The sequence below is a fragment of the Hylobates moloch genome, unplaced genomic scaffold, assembly GCF_009828535.3.
Source record: "Hylobates moloch isolate HMO894 unplaced genomic scaffold, HMol_V3 SCAFFOLD_18, whole genome shotgun sequence".
Taxonomy (NCBI): Eukaryota; Metazoa; Chordata; class Mammalia; order Primates; family Hylobatidae; genus Hylobates; species Hylobates moloch.
In genome coordinates this window covers 76,200,810-76,224,395 of record NW_026652293.1, presented here as the reverse complement: position 1 = coordinate 76,224,395, position 23,586 = coordinate 76,200,810, and the positions used below count along the sequence as shown (strand labels likewise).

The 23,586-nt window shown below is 34.8% G+C and overlaps 1 protein-coding gene across 9 annotated transcripts in view; it reads left to right on the top strand.

Moving 5' to 3' along the window:
• Nucleotides 1-23,586, top strand: part of AKT3 (AKT serine/threonine kinase 3) — a 357,879-nt gene that overhangs the window by 130,385 nt on the left and 203,908 nt on the right. Inside the window, exon 1 of one of the 9 annotated variants that reach the window (XM_032137426.2) lies at nt 22,560-22,802. The exons of the other annotated variants lie outside the window; for them this stretch is intronic. The gene's annotated coding sequence lies outside the window, so the exon portion shown is untranslated. Of the gene's footprint in view, nt 1-22,559; nt 22,803-23,586 lie in introns of those variants that run through there. 9 annotated transcript variants of the gene reach the window in all.

Below are 23,586 nucleotides of genomic sequence, written 5' to 3'. Positions count from 1 at the left end.
TGCTTATCCATTTTGAATCAACTGTGACATCTTTTAGCCACGTATGTGTGGCATATGTATTGTTTTCATTAAATCATCGAAATTATATCAGCCAGTTACCACTTTCACTAATTTTCCTTGGCAATGATGTTTTGGAAGAATTAAATATATTTGAACTGTGTATTGAAGTAGTCAAAGTGACCTTCAAAAGGAATGTAATGATCTTAAACATAATATTTTATCTTATTTAGTTGTCACAAGGACCTTATTTCTGTGGTTATGCCCCCGACCCTTAACCCTTGCAAATCTCTATATGCAGTGAGCAGTGTTACTGCTGGAGTATATTATTCTTGTCTCTGAAGTAGAGACACAGAAAAGGCTGAGTTCTGTTCTGTTATTCTGCTAGATTGGTCACATATTCCTAGAGAGTGGTGTTATAATTTTTTTTCCTGCATCTTTGCAGATAGCACGGTGCCCCCATGGAATACTTCACTCACTCTAGTCACTGGTGAAGTCCTGCTCATCAACCCTTCAAGTTATAGCTCAAGTTTCACCTCTTGTATCTTGTCTTCCCTTGTCACCATTTGAAAGTAAACTCTTCCTTCTGAAACTGTCAACACTTCCCAGAACTTTTCTTACTGCCCTTATTGCAGTTTCAATTCTTTTTCTCTTTTTTTTTTTTTTTCTTTAAAGACAAGGCCTTGCTCTATCTCTGAGGCTGGAATGCAGTGGCCCTATCATAGCTCACTGCATCCTCAAACTCCTAGGCTGAAGCTCACCTCTCGAGTAGCTAGAACTACGGGCATGCATCATCATGCCAGGATAATTTAACTTTTTTTTTTGTCTAGACAAGGTCTTCCTATGTTGCCCAGGCTGGTCTTGGACTCCTGGCCTCAAGTGATCCTCCTACCTCAGCCTCCCAGAGTTCTGGGATTATAGGTGTGAGCCACTGTGCTCAACCCTACTTTTGTTTCTTGTGTACCTGATTTTTCTTCTATATTGTAGGATATTTTATAATAATAGTTGCCTTTTCTTCATCTTTTTTTCCTCAGAAACTGGAAAGTATTTTGTTGGCCAGAGATTTGAATGATTTAAGAATGATTTTAATTTAAAATTCAGTTTTTTCTCCCAGGAGATACTCACCTCTTAAGTTAGTATTTCTTAAAGGGAGGGTGATAGTCCATCTGTATTAGAACCCCCTTAATCCTTGGTAAAAGTGTAATTTTCCAGAAAATGAAATTAGAACTTATAGGTCTGGATCCTAGAAGATGGATGCATTTGTATTAAGTGCCATGGGAAGTCATATTTACACGAAAACTTAAGATTCATTCCCTTAAATTATTATGGAAATAAATAAACATTAAGATACCGTAAGTCTTATAATGCAGAAAAAAATTCCTTACTTTTGCATTTGAAAAAAATATGCCCTTGAAAACTAAATTCCTTATTGATTCTCAGTTTTTGGTCTTGATTACTGATTTGCTCACCTAATAGTTCTCTAATGTATGTAGGTTTAAGGAACTGAAAATAGAGATATTACTGACTGAACTAATTAGTATGTAAAGTAGAAAATGGTACAACTGCATACTCAGTAACGGGTAGTCTTACCTTTTTCTGGATTCTTTGTTTTTTCTTTTTCTCCTCAATTTTTCTAGATTTTGGCCTACCTTGTATTATCTTATTTGTTTGGTGTAACTTCTGAGGACTGCAGGGATGACAATCTTGTTTTCCTCTCCTGTATCACACAGCATTGTTACAGTGGCTCAGAAAAGCATTTCTGAGTAATTTGAGGATTATTTATGTTTGTTAAAAAATGAAATTTGTTGTTTCTGACTCGGAAAATAAGGATGTAAATTTCATAGGAATTCATTTTAAATGAAGTTTCTTGAGAGAGACAGCTTTAACTTGAATTTTGCAGCAGCATCTAAAACGAAGCCAATGAAAACACCTTTTTTTCCCCAGACAGATGTTACTCTGTGTCTCAGGCTGGAGTGCCCTGGTGCATTATGGCTCACTGTACCCTCCACTTCGTGCTTGAGTGATCTTCCACCTCAGACTCCCAAGTAGCTGGAACTGCTGGCAGCTTCCACTATTCTTGACTAATTTTTTTTGTGTGTTTTTTGTAGAGACAGGATCTCTACCCAAGTCTCAAACTCATGTCATGTCCTCAAGCCCTCCCACCTTGGCCTCCCGAAGTGCTGACATTACAGGCATGAATCACAGTGCTTGGCCTCAGTGGAAACACTTTATTCTTGATTGTGCCATTTTCCATAGGGGTTGGTGGCTGGATTGTACTTTCTAGTTGTGAAAGTAATGGTGAGGGAAGGTAATGGCTTCGAGTCTAGGGATCAGATCCTTGAATCAGTAGTAATATAAGTGAGAAGTATTAATATGACATAGTGAATTATCTATAATTTCTAGAGAACATTTAACTTGCATTCTTAGATCTGGAGATGGAGGGCCGGTTGATTCAGACTACATTGGCTTCAAAGTGATAAATTCTATATTCGCCTCTACTAGAACATATAGAAAAGAAAATAGCTTTGAAAGTATGGCTCTTTCCTTCTTTTTCTGAATAGTGACAGGCATCTATGAATAGTGATGAATTCAGGAAAACTCCTAGGCTAGACGTTATCTTGACAGTTGGTGGACAGATGCTCCTGATTTGAGTGTGAGACTGAGGTATTCAGAAAGCACTTCAAAACACTCTCCTATGCCAGCTAACATTATTTTCATTATATTGTGATTGAGTTTTTAGTTGCTTTGTAATAATCCCTCAGATAAAGGGCCTGGTGTGAGCTGGGAAAAATATTTATGATTTATTTTGAGCATAACGACATATAGTCATTTTTATGTTGTTTTTCAGACCTTACTATTACTTATAAACGAATGTATTAAAACACATATTAACAACTTCATCTTGAACATTTTAAATGAAAATAATAAAGGTTAACGTTTAAATGAAAACTGGCCTTGATAATTTTGAAAATGGGTGCCCAGACTTACTGCATTTCTTGAGAAAGATTAATTGCTTCCTAGGCAAGGTTCTTATGGTGATAGTTGTTTTTACATTGCTCATGTCTAATATAATATTTGAGGTGTAATTTGCCATGGTATTTCTTTTTCTGAGTTAGTTGATGTTTTATTGAAGACATGAATCATTACGTGATTCTCTCCATTTAGGAAAAAAATTTCCATCCTTTTCAGTGGGGATTGGGCAGGTCATTCTCATCCGGGGTTCTCTAGTTTAGAATTTGTTCTTCTTAGTCTGAAGGAAGTTGTTGACTTTCTATGTGTATTATAAGGGCCTTCTTTAACTTCATGCTTTGTTCTGGGGGTGTGATGATCACTAGAAATGGTGAAGTTACGTGATGGGGGAAATGCCTTTTATAAAACAAATTTTGGCAATTATGTTGTTTTCCCCTTAGCATTTTATTCATATGCATGTACTCAGAAGCATGCACAGAATATTTAGACATGTTAAAATTTAAATGGAGCTGCTTTAATGGAACTTTATATTTTAAAGTAAATTTAGGTTGTTGCTATTTTAATGTATATCTTTTTCTCTGAAGTTTTGTAGTATAATGTTTCTTTTTTATGATAACCAGTTCAAATGTAAGCATAATATAATAAAACCTTAAGCTCGCAGTCTAGTCCTTGCAACACGAATATAGCAGATGTGTCAAAATATATGAATTGTTCTTAATGTTAAACTTTTGTTCGTGAGAATAACGTAACACCTGCTGTGACCTACTAAGCTGTGTAAATTTTAATGACTGTAAAACTAAAATGTATTCATAACCAAATGTGTTTGGAAATTATTTGGAATGTCTTGTGCTTGGCTCCTTTAGAGATTTTATTATATAATATGTAGAAATTTAAATCTGCTATTAAAGTTGAAAATTATTATAACGTTTATGTTACTTAAAAGTTATCTAGAAAATTATAATACCTAGGTTACTTTTATCTTTTCTTAAAAAAGTTATCCGTAGGGTAATCTCACCTCTGATGTGCCTTGCCTGGAAGCAACAGAAGTGTTATCTAATACTACACAAATTTGTTTCCTTTTAGCAGTGGCATTCTTTAATTCTACAAATATTTTGATACCTTCTAAAAGTAGGTAGGATTACATTGGCATAGTAAATTTCCCAGGGTTATTAACTCCTTTTTCTCTCTATTATGTAAAAAATAGTAAGAAAGTAGAAGAATTATAAGGGTACTACTAGTTTATATTTGGTAGTATAGTAGTGGGAAGGGAATTATCCCTTTCCTCCCCATCATAAGGGTTATGGCCAACACTCCTATAACAAAATATAGATTCATAAGAGAAAAGCATAACAAATCTATTTAATTATAGTTTTACATGACACAGGAACCTTCAGAGTGAAGACCCCAAACATATAGGACAACTATCCATTTTTCAGTGTTTAGGTTCAGTGAAAAATGGACAGCTATATAGAAATAGGACTGGACAAAAAGGTTATGATCTAATATTAATAGACTGCATGTAAAAACTCGCCAAGACCTGTCTGTTCAGATTTTTCTTGGCCTCTCTCTTGTAATGTTTCTTCCTCCCAGGTATGGGACAGGACTCCTCTGATGAGGGTCTTACGACCTATATTATTGGGACAAGGGTAGGTCAGAGAATTTCTAGACAGAAAGGTGAGGGCAAGGTTAGAGTAGTAATTGTAGTTTTTATGGCTGGCTTTGGAGAAGAGAGTTCTAGTCTTTATTATCTGCTTTGGTGAGGAGGAATTCTGGTGTCTGTACTTGCTTTGGGGGAGAATGAGGGGCAAGAGACAGGAGGGCAGGAGAAGATAAGAGAGATGTGGGTTCTGAGGCTGCTTCTGATGCCTTCCAGTGTCCTTTAGTGCAAAGTACTTTGCGTGCCGAAGTGCCATATTTTGGAGTATTGTTTTCTGAGCTCCAGCATTAACCCTATTTGCCAATGGAATATGGTGTGGCAAGTACTTTAAAAGAATGGTTTACATGCTTATTTTCCCAAGAGTATATACCGTGAGCTTTTTGGAATAGTTGGACCATCTGGGAATACGTAAAAAATGAAAGGAAAAGGACAAGAGATTATTGCATTTTGATTGGCTCCAAATTGCATTAACCCTTAATATTTATCTACTTATAATTTTAAGATACTAATATTTGAGGAGATCTCTTTATTTGATTTACTGGTTTAAGATAATATTGTGATATTAACAAGTCTCTTTTTTTCTCCTCACATCTTTTAGACCAGAGCAGACAGGCCAAGTCAGGCTGAGATCCTATTTACTATAAAAATCATAGAACTCTATGTAGTATTGATAAAACACATGAAGATTATATTATACTTGGCTTTTAATTATATTTTGACATTTGCTCATGTTTGATTTAGAACTTTTTTATTTTTTATTTATTTTTTACTATTTTGGTCTCATCAAAAAGATTTTAAGATCCTTTTTATTTTGGCAAAATATGTGTAACGTAAAATTTACCTTTTTAACCATTTTTATTTTTATTTTATTTTTAATTTTTTTTGAGTTTGAGTTTTGTTCTTGTTACCCAGGCTGGCATGCAATGGCACAGTCTTGGCTCACTGCACCCTCACCTCTTGGGTTCAAGTGATTCTCCTGCCTCAGCCTCCTGAGTAGCTGGGATTACAGGCATGTGCCACCATGCCCGGGCAATTTTGTATTTTTAGTAGAGACGGGGTCAGGCTGGTCTCCACCTCCTGATCTCAGGTGTTCTGCCCACCACGGCCTCCTGAAGTGCTGGGATTACAGGTGTGAGCCACCGTGCCCGGCCACCATTTTTAGATATACGTTGCTTTCATTTCTTACGTCTCTTTCTTAACACCAAGGTTATTAAGTAAGTATGTAAGAACATACAAGAGATGTTCAGTGTAGCAGAGATTGGCCAAATCCGTTTGTGCATAATACCCCTACTCTGCCCTAGCACCAATCTAGACTGTTTTTTGCAGCTGTCTTGGAGTTAGGTGTGGCCATACGATTGAGTTCTGGCCACTCACATGTGAGCAGAATTGATGCATGCCTCCTCTAGGCTTGGGTCATAAACATCTGTGTTCTGTGTTCTTTCTCTCTTCCCTTCTGATGGCAGTCATAAAACCAAGGAGATGGAGGAGCCTCCAAAAGGGAGGAGTCCAGGTCCTTCAGTCACTGCCATTGACAGGAAGCATTGTTTGACCTTACATGAGCCAGAAACAAAACTTTCATTGTAGTAAAGCACTAAGTTGTCATGATTTACCTCTCTCCGCAGCCAGCATTACCTTCACTGATACACTCAACAGTGATTTGAGTACATAATTTAGTTTACTCAAAATATACTCATTTCTTAGCAATTGGAATTGGTAGTCAGGAAAACTAAAGTTGAACTGAGGAGTGAGAAATTGGGGTGTGACTCCAGTTGGAGGAAGACTCGGTGTGGAACTCGATGAGATGAATAAAAGAACAATTTGGAATGTTATGTTAGGGAACTGATACAAAAAACTTAAAGTTAGCAGAGAGTTATAGTATGAATAAATTAGAGTAATTTTGGGAGTTGTAGGAGTAGGGGAGCATTATGAAATAAGAAAAGTCTCTGAGAGTTGGGATAGGATTTAAACACTATCGGTTTTTTTAAAAAGGAATTTTGCCACATTCCACATGCAGCTTGCAAATGTTTTTGCAATGACTATCTTGACATACGTGATACTCAGAAATAAGATGTAACGTTTAAATGAATAGAACTGCATACCTATATATCTTGTTTGCTGGGAGTTAGACTCATTACTTGAATAATTTCCCTAATGAGTCATTCCCTTTGGGGAATTATCCCTAAGGGAATTATCCCCTTAGGGAATGACTTATCCCATGAACATAATTGGATTATGGCTTGTTTTGTGCATATATGAAATCCAGTTTGTTGGACTTCTACAACACCTAAATATAGATGAAATTTACCTTGTTTTTTGGACATGCAAAATATTGGATAGAATATTTAAAAAGAAAAAATTCATCAATTCATTTTGCTAGCATTTACTCTGCATAATTGAAGCTGAGGCTGGGCGTGGTGGCTCATGCCTGTAATCCTAGCACTTTGGGAGGCCGAGGTGGGCAGATCACAGGGTCAGGAGATCGAGACCATCTTGGCTAACATGGTGAAACCCCGTCTCTACTAAAAAAAAATTCCAAAAAAAACCAAATTATCCGGGCGTGGTGGCGAGGGCCTGTAATCCCAGCTGTAAGGGTAGCAGCCTCGGGAGGCTGAGGCAGGAGAATCACTTGAATCCAGGAGGCAGAGGTCGCAGTGAGCCAAGATCATGCACTGCACTCCTGCCTGGGTGACAGAGCGAGACTCTGTCTGAAAAAAAAAAACAAAAAAACAAAAAAACAAAAAAACAGTAGATAGGTAAAATGTTTGTGGCTTTAGATAGCTTTTATTTTTAAAAAAGCTTTAAAGTGAAGATTTAATAATTATAAATTAAAAATGCACTACATGACTCACTTGATGTTTACAGTTTTCATCTCCTATGTAAATAACAATACAGAGAATGCATACAATCATTGACTTGTGGACACCCATGTCCCCAGTTGTGTGTATGTTGGAAATGGTTATAAGACATGGGGATTTTCTTACCTCCTGTTTGTAATTGCTTCAGCTACAGATCAGATTCCCTTCTAAACAAGCGGTAAGAGACCACCTCAACTGAGCCTTGGGTGGTGTTTTAGAAGCAATTGCTACCTGTAATTGAAGAGGAAAGGTCCTCTGTTTTCTTAAGCATAGCATCCAATGTAAAATGAATGTAGCTCTCTTCTTTGACCTTACTCTTGTTCACATACTTTAATAGGTGTAATCATAGAAATGTTGCATATTCAGCATAACTGGATTCTAACTTATAATTTATTTTAAAAATAAAAGTACTATTAAAAGGGATTTGAGATTCCAGGATTTCTTACAAGTATGATGTAGAATGTATGTTTTATGATCTAAATTAGCTGGACTTGAAGTCAAAAGAACTAGTTCAATAACATGTGTCTTAACTTGAAATCTTGGTTTCCTAATCTATAAAATCACCAATATACTAGAATCTTGGTGTTGAAAGTAACCTGTGGGGCAATTTGATACCACCTTTAACTCAGAACTCAAATTTCTTTTATAACACCTTTGATATGTGGCCGTCCAATGATAGGGTGCTCCATGTCTCATTCTTTAATCAGGTGCTTATAGCTTTGAAACTCTTGAGCATAGAATACTGATGGTAATATTAATATCTGACTTGTCTGTCTCTCTCATATGAAGTAAGAATGAAGCAAATATTAAAGTAGCAAGTAGTATTTAGATATACAGTGCTTTTTAAACTAATGACATGTGGGAACTAGTTACCATTTGTATTAATAATTTTTTAAAATGATAAACTAAATTTTAAATCTCTGACAATGACCATTGGAACCCAGCCTGTTGATCAGGTGAAGTCTGCCAGGGCTTCCAATATTTTTGATACTACCTAGTCCTTGAAAATTAAAAATCTTGACCCACAATTTAAAAGCCACTGGGTATGACTCTTGGGAAGACATTTCAATTACCTAGTATACAATAATAGTAACTAAAAGACTTTAATACAAATTGAAATTATATGGAAATTACTTAAACATTTCTAAAGTAACACTAAACCACGTTCTTTAATGTATTATGTGTCATGGGTAGCATTGCCTGTAAGAGGTAGCAGCAAGCTGAGTTTATGAAGGAACAAAACTTCTGAGTGAGCTAAGGAGCTGGTGGGTAGAGTGTGGAAGATGGAGCAGACAGACTGAGATCCACCCAGGCCTGGGAGGGGAATGGGAGAGAGACCAGAGACAGAAGCCAGACTTGACACAATCCCTGAAGAAGATAAAGTGATTTAATCACCTTCCAGATCTTACTTGCAAAAGGGCTACCTATATTCTTTGGATGAAGTGTTAGTATTATTAGAATGACCCATTTTTACTTGTATTAGCTTCAGTGGATCTTTGTTCCTTGTAACTGAAAGAGCTCTAATAGAGCACTAAGGTTAAAGACAAGTATCGGGGTAAATATTTGGCTGAGGCCTACTTCTGAATACGATTCTAGACGTGACCTCTCCTCTTTTCATTCTTTTTTCCACATCATCATTATAAAATATGAAGTAATCATCTTTAATTTCTTGTCTTTCTGAATTTAAAATTCTGTGTTATGTATTCTCATTGCTTGATTTGTGTTTATTATAGAAAAGAAGAGTTTGTTTTAAACTATGCATTACTTGAATTTCTGCTGAGGAAGTCCATATCCATATGTTAGGTTTTTTGCATCCCAAAGTCTTGGATTAGGTTTTGCCACCATTGTTAGTGTATCAATAGACCACTGCATTATTTTATTAGTGGTATGTCAGTCTTTGACTTAATATTTGCAAGTATTTAGTAGTACTCCATACATTATAAATTAAGTTGTATTTGATACCTGCTAGACCTCATGAGAAATTATTCACATTTAATAAGAAAACAGCAACTTGTTACTTTTGTGGCAGATAGGAGCTCTTAAAAGATGCAACGTAGGTAAATAAAAATGAGAATGTTTACCAGACCCACTAGGATCATTTGGTTCTGTAATTCTTATTTATGAACATTTTCTTACAGCTTTGTTCTAATTTAATTATCCCTGTTCCCCTTTAGGTGAAGGATATCAGAATTGTGATTATATGAAGAAGGATTCTTCTTATAAATCATGTATTCTTGGCAAATATTTCTTATTAGAAGCTTTTAAAACAGTCTTAATTTTTCCTTACAGACAAATTTTTCTGCAGTGTTGTCATTGATGTAATCAAAATGGTTTCAGGTAGTTCAGAAATTGTTGACAGACTTAACTAAGAAGAACTTTTGATCAAATGCTGTAACAACACCTTTCCTGGACAAAGCCATCATTTTCTGTTAAATTTTCAGATCTTATATTCACATCCCATTTACCCTAAGTATTATCACTAAATGGAGTATTCAGCTTACAGACATATCCTCAACTTGATTTTCCTAAATGGAAGCAATTTTTTTTTCTCCACTTAGAATGGCTTTTTATTCATATGTGATAAAAAGATAAGTCATTTGGTAATACCTTTGAACCTGTTTTCAAAATAATGAAAATTTTCTCTTCTAAAAATACTTTTTTCTTTCCTTCATTTATTTAATAAGAAGAGTTATTATGTAATGTTTTTCTGCAAATTTTTAGAAAAAGAATGATCTCCCCCCACTTTGTAGAGAATGATCCCATTTTTTTGTTTAACACCAGATAGTATCATGACATTGTTAACACAGTAGGATTCACCCAGTTTGAAAGTATACAGAATCAGACTTCTGTCGTTGGTCACATATTTCTCAATCAAAACATCTGTCTATGTCAAAACCAAAGTCAGCCCAGTATAATGAACTTTTAAGACCCATGTTAATATTTAAAAATAGTTAGTAAACTGTAAAGCAGTATACAAAAGTGAATATTTTTATCCAAGATGTAAATTGGTCATATGGCCCAATATCAGTAGCATAAAGGGAAGCCACTATACTAGTAGTGGGTGACAAAGTTTATTTCTGTTAAGCCAAAATGGAGATTTATTATAGAAAATTATTAGTGGTACTTTTTGGATGAAGCCATTCCTTCTTAATGTAATTATTCCCAATTTCCTGGATGGAGTCACAGTCTTTCTTCTAAAGACAGATTACTTCAAGCTTTAGTAGGGACTCTTAGTTCTGTCTTGAACTAATAATACCTTAAAATATTCTGCTTTTTCATGCCCCCAAAATATTGATCAGAAGGATACTTGTGGTCACATGGAAGCTGTAGTAATTCAGACCAGTGATTTTACTCCACTTGAAATTTAAAGGATTCATATGAGTTCTAGTTGAGTATGTCAGTTTTAGAACATAGTTTATATTGAGTAAACACAGAATATTACCTAAAAGGGGCACACAGATGTCATTACAGTGAATTTACTTCTGATTAAACTAATCTTGTTCCCTATATATTTTGATATATATTGTGCCATGATAACCAACGTACTACTAGTGTTATTAAAGTCTTTCTTCAAATAGAAGACAGATTTTTATAGAATTTTGAAGTAGACAAAATAAGTCAATTTATATTTAGATTTAAAAAAAAATGTGAAAGCTTTTCTGTATTCTCCTCCCCGTGCCAGACAGGTGCTTGGCACATAGTACTTAATAACTATTTAATAAATGACAGAATTTCTTTTCCTAAAATTTTAAGAACACATGCAAGGAAATTCTCTTGCATCTAGGTTTACTGATATACATGAGGAGGAGTTACATCTGCTTCAGTGAAATACAGAATTAAACCAGGTGATCTTTCTGAAAAATTATTCTTATGGTGACATATCAGAAATCTTATCAACAGCTATTTCTTATCAACAGTTTATTCTGTTGGAATTTTCAAAATATACTGTACCTTAACTTAGAAACACTCCAATGAACCTGTATTCATTAGTTTTTTGTTGAGTTAAAGAAAAAATATTTTTACAAAGTGGACACATTGTTTAATTTTGTTTTGCATTTTACTAGATTACAGTGCAAGGCCAATAAATTAAACCTAGGCAGTTCTGTTGCTAATTACACGCAACTTCTCTTGAGTATCAGATATTCTTCAAATCCATTTTATGAATATGGTAGAGAGAATAACAACTGTAAAACAAAGCAGTGTGCATGTAAGTGACTGTTAGCGTGCATTTCAGAAAGGATAAATGCTCACCATATGGTACAATTACTGTGTCCAAGTTTTCAAATTAGCTTCTCTCATCCTCCTTATTACTGTCTTTAAAAAGAGAGGAAAAAACCCAACATGATTTATCTACTCTGCAGCAGAACTCTTGACGCAAAACAGCAGCCCAGTTCTGTCCAGTTTTTTTTTTCCCTTAGCATAATAGAGGCTGTCGGACTTTTTTATACTAATTACTGTGTGAGCCTCAGATGAACCCCCTTCAATTCACAGGGCTTTGTTAAGGGAGGAGCTGTCAATGTGTCTGCCCGTTTGCAGCTGTGCTGTGGCTTTAGCTTGCTTAACATTATGCTGCTTTTTAGACTTGACAGAAGGGATTTTTTTTTTTTTTTTTTTTTTATTAAGGCAAAGCAGCCTTGTAGCGAAATGGTTTAAGCAGCTGCATTGTAGGGAAGCACAAAGAAGTTATTATTGTGTCTGTTTAGGGGGGTAGGATGGAGGGGGAGATATTCGGCTGCTGTTGATGCCGATTGTTGACTTGCCATCTGCCAGATAGGGAGAAGAAAAAAATGACAGCTCCAGCAGGGTGTTCAAGAGGTTGTTTGGAGAGACGCATAAACATGTGCAGATGTCGAACTGAATAATGGCTAGAACTTGAGACGGTTTATGATGCTGCTGATGTTTGTGCATATACAGAATGAATGTATGTGTGGATTTGGTTAACCAAGGGTACATACTAATTATCATTGTTTTCCTGCATCCCCCCTCCCTTATTTCGTTAATTAGTTTAGGGGTTTAATACTTCCTCTTCTCTCCCTTATTCATGTCTAGTTTTAGAAAGCAACTTCTTTAAATGGCAAAACAAACTTTCTCATTTCTCCATGTTGATGGTAGATAACCTGTTTGGCTAATGTTAGGTGTGTACTGCTAACTGACAAGAGGAGCTTTTGATTAAGGAATCAGTCAGGTGATTTGGTATGATCTTAATGCATACATGAACCTTTTAACACTAGTCAGCACATAAACTATTTTAAACTGAATCGATTTGTTTTATAGCCTACCACTAGGGGTGAGGTAGAGAGTACCCAGTTTATTTTGTAAGTAATTCCATAATACTTTGAACTTAAATGTCCTTAGTTGTGAAACAAAGTTATATAGTAACCTGGCCTTTTTGATCAGTACATACTCTTTTTCTCATGGATTCTATAAATGACAAGCGTGCATTTTTATCAAGCATTAATGAGTTGGTTGTATATTTCCTTCTGATACATTCTTGTCATTAGGTGTTAGAGATTTGATATATCTGGAATGTTTTCAAATGCTATGATAACATTTATATTTAGATGGAAGTGAGTATGTTTACTTAAATGTCTGGTTTATTACTTTCACCTTAAATAATTGAGAAGAAACAGTGACCTTAGGTAAAATTTTTCCATATTACTTATTTTCTAGAACACCAGAAATTTTTGTAACATTTCAAAACCAATCAATATGAATGGAGTAACTAGAAAACAAAAAAGAGAAGCTCTGACTTTTCTCCTTTTTTCTTTTTTCCGCCCAATGTGGACTTACATTTCAAAAAAAAATATGTGTGGAGAATTAAAAAGTGCTTATTTTGACTTTTGGAACTCATGCTTTCCTAAAACATTTAAGGTTTTGTTGCGTAATTATCAAGCAGAAATTGCCTAAAGCATGGTTGAAAGGCCAACATAGTGACAGAGCTTTGTGTCCAGAGTAATGTCTTTCTGAAAGGATTAAAGGAAGGTTATCTGTTACTTTCTGCTTTTCATAAAGAAACAGAGGTCGGGTCTATCTAGAAAAACTTTCTCTCTCACTGTCAGTTTTTACTCAAGTGACTCTAATCCGTGTTTGCTGAAAAGGCATAGAAAATCATCAGCCACCCTGACTTCCTTTGTCTCATGCATTTATTTCTTTTATATAGGTGGCCTTGAATATATCCGTATTTGTGTGTAGGGTTATGTCCATGTATTTATAGTTTCATAGTCAATCCTAATATCCCTACCAAGTTTGGAGGCAAGCAGTATGCCATTTTTTAAGTAGAAGGTGTTTGTTATTAAAGTGAGAGAGTATGGTTTGTCAGTGGTCAGGATATTAATGAGTGACTGGGAAAAGCAAGCTCATACCAACTTCTATACACAAGCAAACTTGCAGGTCTGTGCTTTATTAATCATATGTTACTTCTAATTCTTTCAGAGCCATTTGCTAAATCTTAGTAGTACAGGCAAGTATACATATTAAGGTGATTGAAATATTAAAGGCAGAATGTCTTTGAAGTTACAAAGACCAAATTTAAATATCACTTAACTTAGATGAGTGAATTTACTCATAGTCACTTAAACTATTTAAATGTGAATTTCTTCATCTTTTGAAAGAAGGAAACAATACCTGCTATTCAAGGATCTTGTGAAGACAAAATGAGATAATATATTTAGAATGTCTTGAATGAATTCAGTAGTAGCTGTTAGTATTTTTATTAGGTGTTATGTGCAAGTCTAGAGCTCTGTAGCTATTACAATTGGAGTATTTATATAATGTTCTGACTATTGTAGAATAAGAATACCAAGCTGTAGAGGCTGTTTGAGAGAATGGTCACAGATAGAAGGTTGTTTCTTGGAACCTTATGTTTATTTAGGGATTTGTGATTGTTTTATAAATATGGAGGGAAATAAATTATTTTGAAAAATAGAAAACAGTTGGATTAAAGTATTTTGGATGTATGGTATTAGTGGTTATTTAGTGGTGATGATTTCAAATTTTGTTCTTTTGTTTGTTTGTTTTTGAGACGGAGTCTCACTCCATCACCCAGGCTGGAGTGCAGTGGCATGGTCTGAGCTCCCTGCAACCTCCACCTCCTGGGTTCAAGGGGTTCAAGCGATTCTCCTGCCTCAGCCTCACGAGTAGCTGGGACTACAGGCACGTGCCACCACACCTGGCTAATTTTTGTATTTTTAGTAGAGACGGGGTTTCACTTTGTTGGCCAGGCTTGTCTGTAACTCCTGACCTTGTGAACCATCCGCCTTGGCCTCCCAAAGTGCTGGGATTACAGGCGTGAGCCACTGTGCCTGGCCAGCTGATTTCACATTTTCTTCTACAAAATTATTTTTCTACTTAAGAAAGTAACCTCAACTTATTTTGGAGCTGAACTTTGCTACGGCCAATACTTAAGCTGTATTTGGGTTATTATCTTTAAAATGAGACTTTGGAACACATAGCTAAAAATAATATTTCTTCTCATGGAGGTTTAAAGCATTATTTGATTGTCACAACTCTTTATTTTGCAGATGAAGAAACTAATCAAGCTCACATAGGGATGAAAATGCTGAGATAAGCAGAAGTGTTTTCTTAGAGAAGTAAAGAGGATATGGCTTTGGTTGACATGAGGAAGTCAGTAAACTCAAGAGTATGATTAATTCCCATGCAGATGTAGGTGGTGGTTCTTTACATTTTTCTTTTCAAATTGTTTTCATCCGGCATTCCACGCTAGTAAATATTACTCAATAATTTTGGATGATGAGTCAAGGGATGTTGTACCTGGAGAGCCACCTAATTTAGTATTTAAGAGTCGTTCATAGGACAGGGTATAGTGACTAAGAACTTCTGTTTTGGTTTAAAAGAATAAATTGGTTACACTAGAAAAATAACCCTCACTTTTGAATGGAGTGCTAGTAGCTTCATATAAGGATATTTTAATGTTTAATGGCACATGGTGATGGATGCCAGTATTTCTAGACAGATAATTAAGTGTTACAGTCTAAATTTATAAACAAATAATTTTTGTTGTTTTTTATAAAAAATTTACAGTACCAAAGAGTGGAAATATCCATAGCCTATGAATTATATTGCAAATGAGGATGAAACTGTGAGGACATTTTCACAAATAAATGAAACCGTACTTGGTATATTTTCAGGATAATTCAGAAAACTTCAGAAACTTCTAGCTTTAATGTATATTTGAATTGCGCCTCATCAAAATACTGCATGAATAGTAATTTTTAAAAATATTGGCCAGTATGTTGAAAACAGAGTATTTCACTGTCTGACATATTCTTTAAGGCATCTTGCTAAATGTTTTGGCTTACATTTTTTAATGTGTTTTAGTTCAAAAAAATCTGATTAAAGATGTGGGTAAACGTGGTAGCACTTTTTAGAACAGAAGATGATTAAGATACAAAGGCAGGAAAAGCATAAATCGTGAAGTTTGTCTGTTTCTTTGGCCAAGCAAGTCACTTATTTGCTTGAGACTGGAACACAGCATCCAAAGTTCATAATTTTATACTTCTAAGCAAGAACGCATAGAACAGCAGTTGTTGTTTCCTGGGATCTTTTTCAAGAGATAATTCAACGTAAGTATATATATTTATTATAGAAAAGAATTTTATAAAATGACCTTCTTTCCCTTCCCTGAATTTGTAGTATGTTCAACTGTTAAGCTAGTTCCTTTTACCTTTTGTTTTAGTAAAGAAGGATTTTAAATATAATTTAATTTTTTTATTTTAAAATATCCATGATATTATATACTTTAAAAGGAATAAAACTGTTTAGTAGTTCAAATTTAAAAAATCTTAATTTACTCAAAGTTATGCTAAATAATAGCATAGTTCTTGAGTGGAGAAGTACTATACTTTGAATTATAGAAGCAAGGACTTTTTTGAAAAAGTAAATACAAAACCTAAATAAAACACATCTTTACTAAATGGCAATCAGTGTCATCCATGTGAGATCTTGCTGTGTGAAAGTAAATATGCTGTTTACCTGCTTGTAATAATTTGTGTCTTCCTTCAATAGATCTTTTTTTTTTCTTTTAATGCCAGGTTTTTGTTTTTTTGTTTTTTTTCTATGTGGGAGAAGTGGTGGGACCTGGAAAAGTTGGATAGTTACTAATTAACTTATATATAAAACTCTGACTTAAAGATTAGCACTTTTTATATTCTTAAAGGTCTATCATGCCACTGGATTATATAGGGTTAGTTACTCAGTGTTTTGTATATCAAAAAAAAAAAGCTTTGATAAGTGAATGCTAGAAAAGTTTTCCTTCTGTGAAATAGCAAAAGGAATAAAACACCCAGTGTACGTTGATTGACTTAGATTCTAGAATAGATGATCCTTATGCTACGTAAAGATTCTTAGTGTAAGAATCAGTTATGAAAACTCAGTGGGTGCTTCAACTCCACATTGCCAATTTGTCATTTGCATTATATTTCATTAATACATGAGTGATTTGTAACAAACGAGTGTATTGGTATTGGCTGCTTTTAAGAAGACACTTTGGAACTGAATTGTTCTCCTCCTCAAATTACTTTGTCTTTACTGAAAGATTGTATATTTTGATGTCCTGCAGTTTTTAAAAACAAATTATTCTACAGAGAGCAAAATAGGAACTTGAGTATTTATACGATGTAAAGTTCTTATATACTTTTTTATTGTATTGTATTTTGGATGACTTCAATGATACTGATGATTCCATGCATTTTCCTTCCTGATGCCTTGGTTTTAAAAAAATCTTTTCTTTCAAAGTCACTGGAAACATTTGAAAACAGCATTGTTATGCTTATTGAGGTACAGATAATGATGAGGAAAGAAATATGTATGTATAATGAGCAAATATGCCCATTTCATTAAAAAAAATTTTTTTATTAGAATGATAGGTAAAGATTGTTTTCTGAAATTTCTATGTGTTAGGTAATACTGCCCTCAGAGGGCCAAGGTAAGTAAATTCATTTTTGACATTGAGAAGCAGCTTTTCTATTTATATTATCTATAAGTTTTCTTTGGGGAGTACTCAAAATTATTTATTTGAGTAATTGAATAGTGTTTGATTTGTAGTTGCATTTCTTTGATTTGTTCTCTTCTTTTAAAATGTTAGATATATCTGTGCCCTTCAATTCGATGATATCATTTAAACATATTCAGTTCTATTCTAAGAAAATGTTAACATGACTGGCCATAAATTGTCAAATTAGATGGGTTTATAGAGAGTATAAGAAAATTACCTGGAAAAGTTAAGATGATTTTACTTGGCGGGTATGTTTTACTTTTTGTGTCTTTGATAGCAGATATTCTAGTATTCAAAATTATTCGAAGCCACACTTTTGAATATAGAGCAGTATTCATTAAAATGGAAGTATAGATTCCCTTCAGTTTTAAAAACTTAAGCATAATCACATCTTTCAAATATAATATGAATCAAGAGTAATTTACTTTGCTGTATATGCAATGGCTATATATAAATATACTAGAAGTTGAAATATACTGTTACTCCTGTGCACTTATAAAAGCATACGTTTTTAAAATAGAGGTAAAGACCTAATATTGATGTGTGGCTTAACACTTATTTGAATTCAGAGTATTGGGGATTAAATGAGGATTAATTTTTGTAATAAGGAAGAGTGGGGAAGGCCTGATGTCAAAATAATAAGGTGTTCAGCATCATGCTGTATATCCATGTAACAAACCTGCACATGTACCTTCTGAATCTAAAATTTAAAAAAACCAAAGTAATGAGGTGTGTCCTTTTTTCTTTTTGTATAGAGTAACTTTCATATAATTTGAAAGAAACATTGAAATGTTTAGTAGTAAATTCAGTGGAAGGCTTTTGATTTTTTTTGCCCTATAGTTACTTGTTATTGAATTAAGAAAGATGATTTCTGTGACAGTTGGTATTGTCACTTTTTCAGTAGAGATTTCAATGAGTTACGCATAAGCAACACTCAGTTCATTATTCTTAGTAATAATGAGGGATGAAGACAAGACATAAGCAAAGTGAATAACAAAAATATAAATTTTATCCACAAAAAATCAATACCTCCTTTGCTCAGCTAATCTGCAATAGTGATAATCTAGACAAATTAAATAAATTCCATTTTATTTTAAACACTCTAGTTACTTTTGTGTAGTCTAACATATTGTACATATTAGGTACTCACTAAATCTCCTTTGATTGGTTTCCTTAGCCTTACTGAGATGTTTTATTCAGTTAACAAATGCTTACATAATGCTTGCTGTGAGCCAGATGTTGTTCTACATGCTTTACAAACTTTAATTTATTTCTCCATTATTATTGTCCCCATTTTCCAGAAGAGGAAGCTGAGACCCAGAGAGATTAAACAGCATGCACTGTCTCTCACACGGCTAGTTCGTGACAGAACTGGCATTTGAACCCAGGCAGTCCAGCTTGAGAGTGTGCGCGCCCAACCACTGTTTGAATCTTAACTCTGTCCTTTGCTAGCTTGTCCCAGTGTCTCAGAGCCTCAGCATGGCTCTCTGTGAAAAGTGAGAATACTGCAGCACCAGTCTCAGTGTTTCTGTGAAGAGGGCTCTGTAAGTGAAGCCTGAGCACAGTGCCAGGCTGAGGACATTCATGTTTCCTTTTCTTCCTTGCTCTTACCAGTTCTTCCTTTCACTACTTAACATGCTGTGTTACAAATCTCAATCAGTACCTTGTCTAAGGAAAACAAAGGAGGGAAGAGAGGAGTTATGAAGGGCATGGATTCATCCTCAGAATAGTGGAGCTCTCGGTTTGATGCAGTGCCATTTTAGGGTCCATACTACTAGACTTCTATTAGAGGAAAAACTCATTGGTAAGAGTCTAAGATAAAGTCCTATTAGTTTTTATTCTGTAGAGCATTGATGTTAGTATAGGAGTGGGATGGGTGGGTTGAACCACCTGAGAGTTTTTTCAGATGGCACAGGCCACCTCCTGATGAGCAAGCACTACAGCCTGCCTTCTCTGCAGATTCCCAATTACTGCTGTAGTGAGGCACCATTATTGTTATTGGTCATATCCATCAGGCATGTTCTAACAGAAAAGTGGATTGAACCATACAAGCTTGTGTTATAGAGAGACTTCTCTGTTTGAGAGAGCTTTTCTGACAGGAGTGTAGTCTTTATTTCAAATGATGGTAGGTTTATTTAGTCATTGAATTAATGGTTATTGCCCACCTCTGTGGTAGTTTCTTGCGTTATGGACTCACTGCTTCCATATTTGGTATTCATTAAGGTTATTTACTGCAGTGTATATACCATGTATGATATTATATTTAGATAGTATAAGGTGGTAAAATGGGAAATATTTGCAATAAGGAAGTTTTAAGGTTTCTGATGAAATTATCTTTTTAAATTGGTCTATACTTATAACAGTTTAAAATTCTATGACTATACTTTTTGAAAATGAAAATGGTGCAAGAATGACTTTGTGTTAAATCCGGTGTGTGGAACTGGAAACTTTGCTCTGATGCAGAAAACAGATTTTTAAAAAGAAAGCTCTGCTTTCACAGCCTACAAGGGCGCAAATGTAAGCAAAATAATAACTTAGCTCACATTTAACCCAGCAGGAGGCTACGTACAGATTGAGTAATTCTCCACAACATATCTACTGCTATGTAAACTAAAGTCACGGTTTATTCTTCATTAAGTTGCCAGGATGCTTTCTGTTAGCTAGTCCGTGTGGATGCTTTGTTCTCTGTGTCTCCACCCAATGCCCCCGTGCCTTCCTTACTCACCTTGCTTTTCTCTTAGAGTAAAACTGGGTACTATAACTCTATTAAGATGTTATTGTGTTTAAGAGAATAATCTAAAAGCATCGCTTTGGTTAAAAATGTAATGTTTCCTAAAAACAAGTGGAATAAGGATTTGATTAATCAATTTACCGAATATCATGAAACAAATACCAGAATACTTAAGGGTAGATGGTAATTATTCAGTTTTCTGGAAAACAAAAGAAAATTGTAAAGCAGATAAAAGTACTAACAAACCAGCCATACTGAGATCTTAGAGAAGTTGGCATTCTAACATTTTGTGGTTGGTATTCAATGCATAGGTATTTTTCTCATCATCTCATCAGCTTCAAAGCAAAACATGGACCCCAGCTTTCTTTAGGAAGCTAATATGAAAACTATACTTCATAATATTGCTTCTCGGACTTTTGGCTAAGATCAAGTGAAAACTACACTTAATGTAAAAATGACAAGTTCATGCATTATGCATTAGAATGAGAGTTTCTTGACTATAATATACTTTTCAAAATAATCATGAAGGAACATATGTGGCAAAGCAGAGGAATGTGGGTACATCTGGAAAGCCTTTAAGCCATCTCGGAAGCACAACACAAAATCATGAAAATTGTAAACACCTTCCATGTGGCCAGCTGCAGTGGCAACACTGACCAGTCCAAGAGCAGAGAAACATCTCAATGACCCAGATTCACCTGGGTGAAATAACCATAAAGAGAAATTCAGGTGTTTAAAAATCCAACCTTATTAATCAGTATTATGCAGAAATCAGTGAGAAAGACAAGAATGGGCAATATCTTAAAACCTGAAACGTAAAGATGTGTTATTTAATATTCTAGATGAAAGCATCATAAACATATTGCCATGCTTTTGCTTGTGTTATCGTGAGGCTTCAAGGAGGAATGGGTGCAGTGCCTCATCTTGGAATCAACATAGCAGCAAATTGAAGAATCCTACGCTGATATTCTTCCCAATCCCTTCCCCACAGTTATACGTCAAACCAACAGATATCATCGACTACCTTTTTCTGAATCCATATGAGATGCTATTTAGAAATGCCAAGGAATAGGGGCTATTGCCATCCCCAGTATGACATTTGGGATCACTAAGAATGGTTAAAGAAATGGGAGAAATTTTCACTTAAAATTTTAATTAGTCAATTCATCTCCTTTTCTTCTCCACCTCTCACAGCTGCCTACTAGACTTAAAGCTCCACGAGGGCTGGGACTATGCTTGTATCATTTATTAAAGCTCCGTGAGGGCTGGGACTATGCTTGTATCATTTATTGCTGCCTTCTTAGTACTTGTACATATTTTGACACTCACCGAGTATTTTTGATTGAATAACTATTAGCCCATTTTTCTTAAATCTAAGTAAAGATGTTTAAAGTGGCTTTTTTGATCTGGGTGCTCTTGAGCAGCAGCACCTTAAAATGAGTGAGCTGGGCAGGAGTTCATAATGCTTAGACATTGCTCAATTTTCACAGACTATCAACACACATCCAAAACTGGTTGATGACAAGTGGTCAAAGACATTGCATAGACATCAGAATAGAATTTAACACTTTTAAGTTGCCTGAGGGCAAGGAAAGAACATGTTTCAAGACTCAATAAAAGATAAATGATAACCTAAAAATTCAGGTTTTTAGGAGTTGGAAAATCTAATCAATATATATTTAATTTAATAAGTACCTATAATATGCAAAATCACTTTAAAAAGTTTCAAATTGTCCCTGTGCAGTTGAAAACTTAACGCTAGTTTATTGCAATGTAGATAATATAAACAAAATTCTTCAGGTCTTTTTTTTTTTTTTTTTTTGAGACAGAGTCTTGCTGTGTTGCTGAGATTGGAGTGCAGTGGCGCAATCTTGGCTCACTGCAACCTCCCACTTCCCGGGTTCAAGCAATTCTCCTGCCTCAGCCTCCCGAGTATCTGGGATTATAAGCGCCTGCCACCATGCCCGGCTAATTTTTATATTTTTAGTAGAGACGGTCTTGCCATGTTGGCCAGGCTGGTCTCTGACACCTGGCCTCAAGTGATCCGCCTGCCTCAGCCTCCCAAAGTGCCAGGATTGCAGGAGTGAGCAACCACGCCTGGCCCAGGATTATTTTTAAGACATCAATAAAATAGGGTTGTGATAAGCTAAGTGAGAAGCACATTTCTTTGACTCCCTAAGAGACATGAATAGGCTTCCACTTAGAACTAATTGTACTACTCTGTATAAAACTGTAATCAGTAATTTTAAAGACTGCAAATGTCTTATTATATTTATCGTCATGCATTTCTTCAGTAACTATAATTGATTACTGATATTTAAGATGTATCACATAATTATGGACTATATTTATTTATGAAATCCATTGGTAGAAAAGATTTTGCCATATTCTTTTAGGTAGTTCATATGTGAAAATTTGTTTGGTGTCAACAGGCAGCTAAATATTTACTACATTGTGAATTATGAAATTAAATAGATTTTATGCTGAAATTAACATTATATCTGTTTTTGTCTTAGGTAAAAATTGGCTCATGAAGACTTTTATTTAAGGAGTATTGCCAAAGATAGTTTCTTAAAGCATGTACGTTTATTTTTACTGAAAACTGCCTTTTTTTGGTTTAAAGCTGTTCTTTGAAAATTCATAAAATGTTTATATTTTTACGGTACTGTACATTTGTGTGTATCATTTATAAAACTTCAGAAGAATCTGACTTTTGCTCTTTTCTTTGGAAGACTGGTTTACCCCTCTGATATCCAAAAGAAGTAAAAGTATTAGTCAAATTAATACTGTGTTTAGATGTTGGATAACCTCTTCATTTGTTTACGTAAGATACATGTTTTATATACCTGACACTAGCCAAAGAGACTTAAAAAAATTAATTGTTGCCTCATTTATGTAAATACTTCAGAATAAGTGCAATACTGATTAGTATGAAAAATATGCAAATGTGCAAATAGTCTTTCATCTAGAATAACTAAGGAATATCTAGATTTGTTCAGACATGCAAATGGAAAAGATCTTCAGAAATAATTCAGCCTTGTGACCTCACAAATAGATCATGTTGATGAATATTTGATACCTTTTTAAGGCTACATTGTGTTCCAGAACCTAGTTCTAATTTTTTTTTTTTTTTTTATTATACTTTAGGTTTTAGGGTACATGTGCACAATGTGCAGGTTTGTTACATATGTATCCATGTGCCATGTTGATTTCCTGCACCCATTAGCTCGTCATTTAGCATTAGGTATATCTCCTAATGCTGTCCCCGCCCCCCCTACCCCCCACCCCACAACAGTACCCGGAATGTGATGTTCCCCTTCCTGTGTCCATGAGTTCTCATTGTTCAATTCCCACCTATGAGTGA